This window comes from Pongo abelii, chromosome 22, assembly GCF_028885655.2.
Source record: "Pongo abelii isolate AG06213 chromosome 22, NHGRI_mPonAbe1-v2.0_pri, whole genome shotgun sequence".
Lineage (NCBI taxonomy): Eukaryota > Metazoa > Chordata > Mammalia > Primates > Hominidae > Pongo > Pongo abelii.
In genome coordinates this window covers 7,811,310-7,826,369 of record NC_072007.2, presented here as the reverse complement: position 1 = coordinate 7,826,369, position 15,060 = coordinate 7,811,310, and positions in this window count along the sequence as shown.

The following is a 15,060-nucleotide window of genomic DNA, read 5'->3' as shown; positions in this document are numbered from 1 at the left end:
TTTTGAAACACCCTTTTTGTAGACTCTGCAAGTGGATATTTACAGCGATTTGAGGTCTACAGTGAAAAATTGGATATCTTCACATAAAAACTAGATAGAAGCATTCTCAGAAACTTCCCTTTGCCTTATGCAGTCAACTCACAGACTTGAAACTTCCTTTTCAAAGAGCAGATTTTAAATACTCTTTTTGTAGAAACTGCAAGTGGATATTTGGAGCGCTTTGAGGCCTATGCTGGAAAAGGAAATATCCTCACATAAAAACAAGACAAAAGCATTCTCCGAAACTTCTTTGGGATGAATGCATTCAGCTCACAGAGTTGAACCTTGCCTTTGATAGAACAGTTTTGAAACACTCTTTTTTTAGAATCTGCAAGTGGATATTTGGAGCGCATTGGGACCTATGCTGGAAAAAGAAATATCTTCACATAATACCTAGACGGAAGCATTCTCAGAAACTTCTCTGTGATGAGTCATTTATGAAACACTTTCTTTGAAGAATCTATAAGAGATTATTTGGAGCTCATTGAGGCCTATGCTGGAAAAGGGAATATCTTCATATAAAAACTAGACAGAAGCATTCTGAGAAACTTCCCTGAGCTATTTGCATTCAACTCACACTCTTGAACCTTCTTTTTGAAAGAGCAGATTTGAAACACTCTTTTTGTAGAAAGTGCAAGTGCATATTTGGAGTGCTTTGAGGCCTATGATGGAAAAGGAAATATCCTCACAGAAAAATTAGACAAAAGCATTCTCAGAAATTTCTTTGTGATGTGTGCTTTTAATTCACCGAGTTGAACTTTCCTTTTGATAGAACAGTTTTGAAACAGTCTTTTTGTAGAATCTGCAAGTGGATATTTGGAGCAATTTGAGGTCTATGCTGGAAAAGGAAATATCTTCACATAAAAACTAGACAGAAGCATTCCCAAAAACTTCCCCGTGCTTCATGCATTCAACTCACAGACTTGAACCTTCCTTTTGATAGAGCAGTTTTGAAACACTCTTTTTGTAGAATCTGCAATTGGATATTTGGAGCGATTTGAGGCCTATGATGAAAAAGGGAATGTCTTCAACTAAAAACTAGACAGAAGCATTCTCTGAAACTTCTTTGCGATGAGTGCATTCAACCCACAGAGTTGAAACCTCCTTTTTTTTAGAACTGTTTTGTAACACTCTCTTTGTAGAATCTGAAAGTGGATACTTGGTGCGCTTTGAGGCCTATGCTGGAAATGGAAATATGTTCTCATAAAAACTAAGCAGAAGCATACTCACAGAGTTCTTAGTGATGAGTGCATCCAACTCACAGACTTAAACTTTCCTTTTGATATAGCAGTTTTGACACACTCTTTTTGTAGAATCTGCAAGTGGATATTTGGAGCGCTATGAGGCCTACGCTGTAAAAGGAAATATCATCACATAAAAACTATACAGAAGCATTCTCAGAAACATCTCTATGATGAGTGCATTGTACTCACGGACTTGAACTTTCTTCTTGATAGAGCAGTTTTGAAACACTCCTTTTGTAGAATGTGCAAGTGGATATTTGGTGTGCTTTGAGGCCTAATCTGGAAAAGGAAATATCTTCACATAAAAACTAGACAGAAGCATTCTCTGAAACTTCTTTGTGATGCGTGCATTCATCTAACAGACTAGAAACTTCCTTTTGATAGAGCAGTTTTGAAACACCCTTTTTGTAGAATCTGCAAGTGGATATTTGGAGCGATTTGAGGCCTGTGGTGTAAAAGGGAATATCTTCACATAAAAACTAGAAGGAAGCATTCTCAGAAACTTCAGTGTGCGTTATGCATTCAACTCACAGACTTGAACATTCCTTTTGAAAGAGCAGATTTGAAAAACTCTTTTTGTAGAAATTGCAAGTGGATATTTGGAGTGGTTTGAGGCCTATGCTGGAAAAGGATATATCCTCACATAAAAACTAGACAAAAGCATTCTCTGAAACTTCTTTGTGATGAATGCATTCAGCTTACAGAGTTGAACTTTCCTTTTGATAGAACAGTTTTGAAACACTCTTTTTGTAGAATCTGCAAGTGGATATTTGGAGAGCTTTGAGACCTATGCTGGAAAAGGAAATATCTTCACATAAAAATTAGACAGAAGCATTGTCAGACACTTCTCTGTGATGAGTGAATTCAACTCACAGAGTTCAACCTTCCTTTTTGTAGAACAGTTATGAAACACTCTCTTTGTAGAATCTACAAGGGATCATTTGGAGCACATTGGGGCCTATGCTGGAAAAGGAAGTATCTTCCCATTAAAAAAAAAGCAGAATCATTATGAGATACTTTTTTGTGATCAGTGCATTCGACTCACAGACTTGAACCTTCCTTTTGATAGAGCAGTTTTGAAACACTCTTTTTGAAGAATCTTCAAGTGGATATTTGGAGCGCTTTGAGGCCTATGCTGGAAAAGGAAATATCTTCACATAAAAACTAGACAGAAGCATTGTCAGACACTTCTCTGTGATGAGTGCATTCAACTCACAGAGTTCAACCTTCCTTTTTGTAGAACAGTTATGAAACACTCTCTTTGTATAATCTACAAGGGATCATTTGGAGCACATTAAGACCTATGCTGGAAAAGGGTGTATCTTCCCATAAAAAAATAAGCAGAATCATTCTGAGATACCTTTTTGTGATGAGTGCATTCAACTCACAGACTTGAACATTCCTTTCGATAGAGCAGTTTTGAAACACTCTTTTTGTAGATTCTGCAAGTGGGTATTTTGAGCGCTTTGAGGTCAAAGATGGAAAAGGAAATATCTTCATATAAAAACTAGACAGAAGCATTCTCAGAAATTACTTCGGGATGAGTGCATTCAACCCAAAGAGTTGAACCTTCCTTTTGATAGAACAGTTTTGAAACACTTTTTTTGGAGAATCTGCAAGTGGATATTTGGAGCAATTTGAGGCCTATGCTAGAAAAGGAAATATCTTCACATAAAAACTAGACGGAAGCATTCTCAGAAATTTCTTGGTGATGAGTGCATTCAACTCACAGGTTTGAACTTGCCTTTTGATAGAACAGTTTTGAAACACTCTGTTTGTAGAATTTGCAAGTGGATATTTGGAGAGATTTGTGGCCTGTGCTGCATAAAGGGAATATCTTAACTTTAGAACAAGACAGAAGCATTCTCAGAGACTCCCCTGTGCTTTATGCATTCAAATCACAGGCTTGAACCTTCCTTTTGATAGAGCAGTTTTGAACCACTCTTTTTGTAGAATCTGCAAGTGGATATTTGGAGTGATTTGAGGCCTATGATGAAAAAGGAAATATCTTCACCTAAAAACTAGACAGAAACATTCTCAGAAACTTCTGTGGGATCAGAACGTTCAACCAACAGAGTTGAACCTTCCTTTTGATAGACTAGTTTTGAAACACACTTTTTGTAGAATCTGCAAGTGGATGTTTGGAGGGCTTTGAGGCCTATGCTGGAAAGAAAATATCTTCACCTAAAAACTAGACAGAAGCATTCTCAGAAACTTCTTTGTGATGAGTGCATTCAACTCACAGTGTTGAAAGTTCCTTTTGATAGAACAATTCTGACACAATCTTCTTATAGAATCTGCAAGTGGATATTTGGATTGCTTGAGGCCTATGCTGGAGTAAGAAATAATTTCACATAAAAACTATATTGAAGCATTCTCAAAAACATCTTTGTGATGTGTGCCTTCAACTCACAGAATTGAAACTTCCTTTTGATAAAGCAGTTTTGAAACACCATATTGTAGAATCTGCAAGTGGATAGTTTTAGCACTTTGAGGCCTAGCCTGGAAAAGGGTATATCTTCACATAAAAACTGGACAGAAGCATTCTCAGAAACTTCCCTGTGCTTTATGAATTCAACTCACAGACTTGAACCTTCCTTTTGATAGAACAGTTTGGAAAAACACTTTTTGTAGAATCTGGAAGTGGATATTTAGAGCGCTTTGAGGCCTATGCAGGAAAAGGAAATACCATCACATAAAAACTAGACAGAAGTATTCTCAGAAACTTCTTTGTGATGTGTGCACTCAACTCACAGATTTGAACCCTGCTTTTCAAAGAGCAGTTATGAAACACCCTTTTTGTAGGATCTGCAGGTGGACATTTTTGGCGCTTTGAGGCCAATGCTGGAAAAGGAAATATGTATACATAAAAACTAAACAGAAGCATTCTCAGAAACTTCTCTGTGTTTTATGATTTCAACTCACAGAGTTGAACCTTCCTTTTGATAGCGCAGTTTTGAAACACTCTTTTGTAGAATCTGCAAGTGGATATTTGGAATGCTTTGAGGCCTATGCTCAAAAAGGAAATTTCTTCATATAAATACTAGACAGAAGCATGCTCAGAAACTTCTTTGTGATGAGTGCATTGTACTCACACACTTTAAATTTCCTTTTGATAGAGCAGTTTTGAAACAGTCTTTTTGTAAAATATGAAAGTGTATATTTGGTGCGATTTGAGGGCTAAGATGGAAAAGGAAATATCTTCACATAAAAACTGGACAGAAGTATTCTCCGTATTTTCTTTGTGATGTGTGCATTAAACTAACAGAGTAGAACCTTCCTTTTGATAGAGCAGTTTTGAAACCCTCTTTTTGTAGAATCTGCAAGTGGATATTTGGAGCGATTTGAGGCCTATGGTGAAAAAGGGGATATCTTCGCATAAAAACTAGATAGAAGCATTCTCAGAAACTTCCCTGTGCCGTATGCATTCAACTCACCGACTTAAAACTTCCTTTTGAAAGAGCAGATTTGAAACACTTTTTTTGCAGAAACTGCAAGTGGATATTTGGAGCGCTTTGAGGCCTATGCAGGAAAAGGAAATATCCCCACATAAAAAGTAGACAAAAGCATTCTCCGAAACTTCTTTGTGATGAATGCATTCACCTCACAGAGTTGAACCTTCCCTTTGATGGAACAGTTTTGAAACACTCTTTTTGTAGAATCTGCAAGTGGCTATTTGGAGCGCTTTGAGGCGTATGCTGGAAAAGGAAATATCTTCACATAATAAATAGACGGAAGCATTCACAGAAACTTCTCTGTGATGAGTGCATTCACCTCACAGAGTTCAACCTTCCTTTTGGTAGAACAGTTATGAAACACTCTCTTTGTAGAGTCTACAAGAGATTATTTGGAGCTCATTGAGGCCTATGCTGGAAAAGAAAGTATCTTCCCGGAAAAACTAAGCAGAATCATTCTCAGAAATATTTTTGTGATGAGTGCATTCAACTCACAGCCTTGAACCTTCCTTTTGATAGAGTAGTTTTGAAACACTCGTTTTGTAGAATCTGCAAGTGGATATTTGGAGTGCTTTGAGGTCTATGCTGGAAAAGGAAATATCTTCACATCAAAACTAGACAGAAACATTCTCAGAAATTTCTGTGTGATGAGTGCATTCAACTCACAGGGTTGAACTTTCCTTTTGCTAGAACAGTTTTGAAACATTCTTTTTGTAGAATCTGCAAGTGTGTATTTGGAGCGATTTGAGGCCTATGCTGCAAAAAGAGAAATCTTCACATAAAAACTAGACAGAAGCATTCCCAAAAACTTCCCCGTGCTTCATGCATTCAACTCACAGACTTGAACCTTCCTTTTGATAGAGCAGTTTTGAAACACTCTTTTTGTAGAATCTGCAATTGGATATTTGGAGCGATTTGAGGCCTATGATGAAAAAGGGAATGTCTTCACCTAAAAACTAGACAGAAGCATTCTCTGAAACTTCTTTGCGATGAGTGCATTCAACCCACAGAGTTGAAACCTCCTTTTTTTTAGAACTGTTTTGTAACACTCTCTTTGTAGAATCTGAAAGTGGATACTTGGTGCGCTTTGAGGCCTATGCTGGAAATGGAAATATGTTCTCATAAAAACTAAGCAGAAGCATACTCACAGAGTTCTTAGTGATGAGTGCATTCAACTCACAGACATAAACTTTCCTTTTGATATAGCAGTTTTGACACACTCTTTTTGTAGAATCTGCAAGTGGATATTTGGAGCGCTATGAGGGCTACGCTGTAAAAGGAAATATCATCACATAAAAACTATACGGAAGCATTCTCAGAAACATCTCTATGATGAGCGCATTGTACTCACAGACTTGAACTTTCTTTTTGATAGAGCAGTTTTGAAACACTCCTTTTGTAGAATGTGCAAGTGGATATTTGGTGTGCTTTGAGGCCTAATCTGGAAAAGGAAATATCTTCACATAAAAACTAGACAGAAGCATTCTCTGAAACTTCTTTGTGATGCGTGCATTCATCTAACAGACTAGAAACTTCCTTTTGATAGAGCAGTTTTGAAACACCCTTTTTGTAGAATCTGCAAGTGGATATTTGGAGCGATTTGAGGCCTGTGGTGTAAAAGGGAATATCTTCACATAAAAACTAGAAGGAAGCATTCTCAGAAACTTCAGTGTGCGTTATGCATTCAACTCACAGACTTGAACCTTCCTTTTGAAAGAGCAGATTTGAAAAACTCTTTTTGTAGAAATTGCAAGTGGATATTTGGAGTGCTTTGAGGCCTATGCTGGAAAAGGATATATCCTCACATAAAAACTAGACAAAAGCATTCCCTGAAACTTCTTTGTGATGAATGCATTCAGCTTACAGAGTTGAACTTTCCTTTTGATAGAACAGTTTTGAAACACTCTTTTTGTAGAATCTGCAAGTGGATATTTGGAGAGCTTTGAGACCTATGCTGGAAAAGGAAATATCTTCACATAAAAATTAGACAGAAGCATTCTCAGACACTTCTCTGTGATGAGTGCATTCAACTCAGAGAGTTCAACCTTCCTTTTGGTAGAACAGTTTTGAATCACTCTCTTTCTAGAATCTACAATAGATTATTTGGAGCTCATTTAGGCCTATGATGGGAAAGGGAATATCTTCCCATAAAAACTAAGCAGAATCATTCTCAGAAACATTTATGTGATGAGTGCTTTCAACTCAGAGACTTGAACATTCCTTTTGATAGAGCAGTTTTGAAACACTCTTTTTGTAGAATCTGCAATTGGATATTTGGAGTGCTTTGAGACCTATGCTGGAAAAGGAAATGTCTTCATATAAAAATTAGACAGAAGCATTCTCCGACACTTCTCTGTGATGGGCGCATTCAGCTCACTGAGTTCAACCTTCCTTTAGGTAGAATAGTTTTGAATCACTCTCTTTGTAGAATCTGCTATTGATTATTTGGAGCGCATTGAGGCCTACGATGGAAAAGGGAATATCTTCCCATAAAAACTAAGCAGAATGATTCTCAGAAACATTTTTGTGATGAGTGCATTCAACTCTGAGACTTGAACATTCCTTTTGAAAGAGCAGTTTTGAAACACTCTTTTTATAGAAACTACAAGTGGGTATTTGGAGCAATTTGAGGCCTATGCTGGAAAAGGGAATATCTTCACATAAAAATTAGACAGAAGCATTCTCAGAAATTTCTTTGTGATGAGTGCGTTCAACTCACAGGGTTGAACTTTCCTTTTGATAGAACAGTTTTGAAACACTCTGTTTGTAGAATTTGCAAGTGGATATTTTGGAGCGATTTGTGGCCTATGCTGCAAAAAGGGAATATCTTAACATAAGAACTAGACAGAAGCATTCTCAGAGACTTCCTTGTGCCTTATACATTCAATTCACGGGCTTGAACCTTCTTTTTGGTAGAGCAGTTTTGAAACACCCTTTTTGTAGACTCTGCAAGTGGATATGAGGCCTACAGTGAAAAAGGGGATATCTTCACATAAAAACTAGATAGAAGCATTCTCAGAAACATCTCTATGATGAGTGCATTGTACTCACGGACTTGAACTTTCTTCTTGATAGAGCAGTTTTGAAACACTCCTTTTGTAGAATGTGCAAGTGGATATTTGGTGTGCTTTGAGGCCTAATCTGGAAAAGGAAATATCTTCACATAAAAACTAGACAGAAGCATTCTCTGAAACTTCTTTGTGATGCGTGCATTCATCTAACAGACTAGAAACTTCCTTTTGATAGAGCAGTTTTGAAACACCCTTTTTGTAGAATCTACAAGTGGATATTTGGAGCGATTTGAGGCCTGTGGTGTAAAAGGGAATATCTTCACATAAAAACTAGAAGGAAGCATTCTCAGAAACTTCAGTGTGCGTTATGCATTCAACTCACAGACTTGAACATTCCTTTTGAAAAAGCAGATTTGAAAAACTCTTTTTGTAGAAATTGCAAGTGGATATTTGGAGTGGTTTGAGGCCTATGCTGGAAAAGGATATATACTCACATAAAAACTAGACAAAAGCATTCTCTGAAACTTCTTTGTGATGAATGCATTCAGCTTACAGAGTTGAACTTTCCTTTTGATAGAACAGTTTTGAAACACTCTTTTTGTAGAATCTGCAAGTGGATATTTGGAGAGCTTTGAGACCTATGCTGGAAAAGGAAATATCTTCACATAAAAATTAGACAGAAGCATTGTCAGACACTTCTCTGTGATGAGTGCATTCAACTCACAGAGTTCAACCTTCCTTTTTGTAGAACAGTTATGAAACACTCTCTTTGTAGAATCTACAAGGGATCATTTGGAGCACATTGGGGCCTATGCTGGAAAAGGAAGTATCTTCCCATTAAAAAAAAAGCAGAATCATTATGAGATACTTTTTTGTGATCAGTGCATTCGACTCACAGACTTGAACCTTCCTTTTGATAGAGCAGTTTTGAAAAACTCTTTTTGAAGAATCTTCAAGTGGATATTTGGAGCGCTTTGAGGCCTATGCTGGAAAAGGAAATATCTTCACATAAAAACTAGACAGAAGCATTGTCAGACACTTCTCTGTGATGAGTGCATTCAACTCACAGAGTTCAACCTTCCTTTTTGTAGAACAGTTATGAAACACTCTCTTTGTATAATCTACAAGGGATCATTTGGAGCACATTAAGACCTATGCTGGAAAAGGGTGTATCTTCCCATAAAAAAATAAGCAGAATCATTCTGAGATACCTTTTTGTGATGAGTGCATTCAACTCACAGACTTGAACATTCCTTTCGATAGAGCAGTTTTGAAACACTCTTTTTGTAGATTCTGCAAGTGGGTATTTTGAGCGCTTTGAGGTCAAAGATGGAAAAGGAAATATCTTCATATAAAAACTAGACAGAAGCATTCTCAGAAATTACTTCGGGATGAGTGCATTCAACCCAAAGAGTTGAACCTTCCTTTTGATAGAACAGTTTTGAAACACTTTTTTTGGAGAATCTGCAAGTGGATATTTGGAGCAATTTGAGGCCTATGCTAGAAAAGGAAATATCTTCACATAAAAACTAGACGGAAGCATTCTCAGAAATTTCTTGGTGATGAGTGCATTCAACTCACAGGTTTGAACTTGCCTTTTGATAGAACAGTTTTGAAACACTCTGTTTGTAGAATTTGCAAGTGGATATTTGGAGAGATTTGTGGCCTGTGCTGCATAAAGGGAATATCTTAACTTTAGAACAAGACAGAAGCATTCTCAGAGACTCCCCTGTGCTTTATGCATTCAAATCACAGGCTTGAACCTTCCTTTTGATAGAGCAGTTTTGAACCACTCTTTTTGTAGAATCTGCAAGTGGATATTTGGAGTGATTTGAGGCCTATGATGAAAAAGGAAATATCTTCACCTAAAAACTAGACAGAAACATTCTCAGAAACTTCTGTGGGATCAGAACGTTCAACCAACAGAGTTGAACCTTCCTTTTGATAGACTAGTTTTGAAACACACTTTTTGTAGAATCTGCAAGTGGATGTTTGGAGGGCTTTGAGGCCTATGCTGGAAAGAAAATATCTTCACCTAAAAACTAGACAGAAGCATTCTCAGAAACTTCTTTGTGATGAGTGCATTCAACTCACAGTGTTGAAAGTTCCTTTTGATAGAACAATTCTGACACAATCTTCTTATAGAATCTGCAAGTGGATATTTGGATTGCTTGAGGCCTATGCTGGAGTAAGAAATAATTTCACATAAAAACTATATTGAAGCATTCTCAAAAACATCTTTGTGATGTGTGCCTTCAACTCACAGAATTGAAACTTCCTTTTGATAAAGCAGTTTTGAAACACCATATTGTAGAATCTGCAAGTGGATAGTTTTAGCACTTTGAGGCCTAGCCTGGAAAAGGGTATATCTTCACATAAAAACTGGACAGAAGCATTCTCAGAAACTTCCCTGTGCTTTATGAATTCAACTCACAGACTTGAACCTTCCTTTTGATAGAACAGTTTGGAAAAACACTTTTTGTAGAATCTGGAAGTGGATATTTAGAGCGCTTTGAGGCCTATGCAGGAAAAGGAAATACCATCACATAAAAACTAGACAGAAGTATTCTCAGAAACTTCTTTGTGATGTGTGCACTCAACTCACAGATTTGAACCCTGCTTTTCAAAGAGCAGTTATGAAACACCCTTTTTGTAGGATCTGCAGGTGGACATTTTTGGCGCTTTGAGGCCAATGCTGGAAAAGGAAATATGTATACATAAAAACTAAACAGAAGCATTCTCAGAAACTTCTCTGTGTTTTATGATTTCAACTCACAGAGTTGAACCTTCCTTTTGATAGCGCAGTTTTGAAACACTCTTTTGTAGAATCTGCAAGTGGATATTTGGAATGCTTTGAGGCCTATGCTCGAAAAGGAAATTTCTTCATATAAATACTAGACAGAAGCATGCTCAGAAACTTCTTTGTGATGAGTGCATTGTACTCACACACTTTAAATTTCCTTTTGATAGAGCAGTTTTGAAACAGTCTTTTTGTAAAATATGAAAGTGTATATTTGGTGCGATTTGAGGGCTAAGATGGAAAAGGAAATATCTTCACATAAAAACTGGACAGAAGTATTCTCCGTATTTTCTTTGTGATGTGTGCATTAAACTAACAGAGTAGAACCTTCCTTTTGATAGAGCAGTTTTGAAACCCTCTTTTTGTAGAATCTGCAAGTGGATATTTGGAGCGATTTGAGGCCTATGGTGAAAAAGGGGATATCTTCGCATAAAAACTAGATAGAAGCATTCTCAGAAACTTCCCTGTGCCGTATGCATTCAACTCACCGACTTAAAACTTCCTTTTGAAAGAGCAGATTTGAAACACTTTTTTTGCAGAAACTGCAAGTGGATATTTGGAGCGCTTTGAGGCCTATGCAGGAAAAGGAAATATCCCCACATAAAAAGTAGACAAAAGCATTCTCCGAAACTTCTTTGTGATGAATGCATTCACCTCACAGAGTTGAACCTTCCCTTTGATGGAACAGTTTTGAAACACTCTTTTTGTAGAATCTGCAAGTGGCTATTTGGAGCGCTTTGAGGCGTATGCTGGAAAAGGAAATATCTTCACATAATAAATAGACGGAAGCATTCACAGAAACTTCTCTGTGATGAGTGCATTCACCTCACAGAGTTCAACCTTCCTTTTGGTAGAACAGTTATGAAACACTCTCTTTGTAGAGTCTACAAGAGATTATTTGGAGCTCATTGAGGCCTATGCTGGAAAAGAAAGTATCTTCCCGGAAAAACTAAGCAGAATCATTCTCAGAAATATTTTTGTGATGAGTGCATTCAACTCACAGCCTTGAACCTTCCTTTTGATAGAGTAGTTTTGAAACACTCGTTTTGTAGAATCTGCAAGTGGATATTTGGAGTGCTTTGAGGTCTATGCTGGAAAAGGAAATATCTTCACATCAAAACTAGACAGAAACATTCTCAGAAATTTCTGTGTGATGAGTGCATTCAACTCACAGGGTTGAACTTTCCTTTTGCTAGAACAGTTTTGAAACATTCTTTTTGTAGAATCTGCAAGTGTGTATTTGGAGCGATTTGAGGCCTATGCTGCAAAAAGAGAAATCTTCACATAAAAACTAGACAGAAGCATTCCCAAAAACTTCCCCGTGCTTCATGCATTCAACTCACAGACTTGAACCTTCCTTTTGATAGAGCAGTTTTGAAACACTCTTTTTGTAGAATCTGCAATTGGATATTTGGAGCGATTTGAGGCCTATGATGAAAAAGGGAATGTCTTCACCTAAAAACTAGACAGAAGCATTCTCTGAAACTTCTTTGCGATGAGTGCATTCAACCCACAGAGTTGAAACCTCCTTTTTTTTAGAACTGTTTTGTAACACTCTCTTTGTAGAATCTGAAAGTGGATACTTGGTGCGCTTTGAGGCCTATGCTGGAAATGGAAATATGTTCTCATAAAAACTAAGCAGAAGCATACTCACAGAGTTCTTAGTGATGAGTGCATTCAACTCACAGACATAAACTTTCCTTTTGATATAGCAGTTTTGACACACTCTTTTTGTAGAATCTGCAAGTGGATATTTGGAGCGCTATGAGGGCTACGCTGTAAAAGGAAATATCATCACATAAAAACTATACGGAAGCATTCTCAGAAACATCTCTATGATGAGCGCATTGTACTCACAGACTTGAACTTTCTTTTTGATAGAGCAGTTTTGAAACACTCCTTTTGTAGAATGTGCAAGTGGATATTTGGTGTGCTTTGAGGCCTAATCTGGAAAAGGAAATATCTTCACATAAAAACTAGACAGAAGCATTCTCTGAAACTTCTTTGTGATGCGTGCATTCATCTAACAGACTAGAAACTTCCTTTTGATAGAGCAGTTTTGAAACACCCTTTTTGTAGAATCTGCAAGTGGATATTTGGAGCGATTTGAGGCCTGTGGTGTAAAAGGGAATATCTTCACATAAAAACTAGAAGGAAGCATTCTCAGAAACTTCAGTGTGCGTTATGCATTCAACTCACAGACTTGAACCTTCCTTTTGAAAGAGCAGATTTGAAAAACTCTTTTTGTAGAAATTGCAAGTGGATATTTGGAGTGCTTTGAGGCCTATGCTGGAAAAGGATATATCCTCACATAAAAACTAGACAAAAGCATTCCCTGAAACTTCTTTGTGATGAATGCATTCAGCTTACAGAGTTGAACTTTCCTTTTGATAGAACAGTTTTGAAACACTCTTTTTGTAGAATCTGCAAGTGGATATTTGGAGAGCTTTGAGACCTATGCTGGAAAAGGAAATATCTTCACATAAAAATTAGACAGAAGCATTCTCAGACACTTCTCTGTGATGAGTGCATTCAACTCAGAGAGTTCAACCTTCCTTTTGGTAGAACAGTTTTGAATCACTCTCTTTCTAGAATCTACAATAGATTATTTGGAGCTCATTTAGGCCTATGATGGGAAAGGGAATATCTTCCCATAAAAACTAAGCAGAATCATTCTCAGAAACATTTATGTGATGAGTGCTTTCAACTCAGAGACTTGAACATTCCTTTTGATAGAGCAGTTTTGAAACACTCTTTTTGTAGAATCTGCAATTGGATATTTGGAGTGCTTTGAGACCTATGCTGGAAAAGGAAATGTCTTCATATAAAAATTAGACAGAAGCATTCTCCGACACTTCTCTGTGATGGGCGCATTCAGCTCACTGAGTTCAACCTTCCTTTAGGTAGAATAGTTTTGAATCACTCTCTTTGTAGAATCTGCTATTGATTATTTGGAGCGCATTGAGGCCTACGATGGAAAAGGGAATATCTTCCCATAAAAACTAAGCAGAATGATTCTCAGAAACATTTTTGTGATGAGTGCATTCAACTCTGAGACTTGAACATTCCTTTTGAAAGAGCAGTTTTGAAACACTCTTTTTATAGAAACTACAAGTGGGTATTTGGAGCAATTTGAGGCCTATGCTGGAAAAGGGAATATCTTCACATAAAAATTAGACAGAAGCATTCTCAGAAATTTCTTTGTGATGAGTGCGTTCAACTCACAGGGTTGAACTTTCCTTTTGATAGAACAGTTTTGAAACACTCTGTTTGTAGAATTTGCAAGTGGATATTTTGGAGCGATTTGTGGCCTATGCTGCAAAAAGGGAATATCTTAACATAAGAACTAGACAGAAGCATTCTCAGAGACTTCCTTGTGCCTTATACATTCAATTCACGGGCTTGAACCTTCTTTTTGGTAGAGCAGTTTTGAAACACCCTTTTTGTAGACTCTGCAAGTGGATATGAGGCCTACAGTGAAAAAGGGGATATCTTCACATAAAAACTAGATAGAAGCATTCTCAGAAACATCTCTATGATGAGTGCATTGTACTCACGGACTTGAACTTTCTTCTTGATAGAGCAGTTTTGAAACACTCCTTTTGTAGAATGTGCAAGTGGATATTTGGTGTGCTTTGAGGCCTAATCTGGAAAAGGAAATATCTTCACATAAAAACTAGACAGAAGCATTCTCTGAAACTTCTTTGTGATGCGTGCATTCATCTAACAGACTAGAAACTTCCTTTTGATAGAGCAGTTTTGAAACACCCTTTTTGTAGAATCTACAAGTGGATATTTGGAGCGATTTGAGGCCTGTGGTGTAAAAGGGAATATCTTCACATAAAAACTAGAAGGAAGCATTCTCAGAAACTTCAGTGTGCGTTATGCATTCAACTCACAGACTTGAACATTCCTTTTGAAAAAGCAGATTTGAAAAACTCTTTTTGTAGAAATTGCAAGTGGATATTTGGAGTGGTTTGAGGCCTTTGCTGGGAAAGGATATATCCTCACATAAAAACTAGACAAAAGCATTCTCTGAAACTTCTTTGTGATGAATGCATTCAGCTTACAGAGTTGAACTTTCCTTTTGATAGAACAGTTTTGAAACACTCTTTTTGTAGAATCTGCAAGTGGATATTTGGAGAGCTTTGAGACCTACGCTGGAAAAGGAAATATCTTCACATAAAAATTAGACAGAAGCATTGTCAGACACTTCTCTGTGATGAGTGCATTCAACTCACAGAGTTCAACCTTCCTTTTTGTAGAACAGTTATGAAACACTCTCTTTCTAGAATCTACAATAGATTATTTGGAGCTCATTTAGGCCTATGATGGGAAAGGGAATATCTTCCCATAAAAACTAAGCAGAATCATTCTCAGAAACATTTATGTGATGAGTGCTTTCAACTCAGAGACTTGAACATTCCTTTTGATAGAGCAGTTTTGAAACACTCTTTTTGTAGAATCTGCAATTGGATATTTGGAGCGCTTTGAGGCCTATGCTGGAAAAG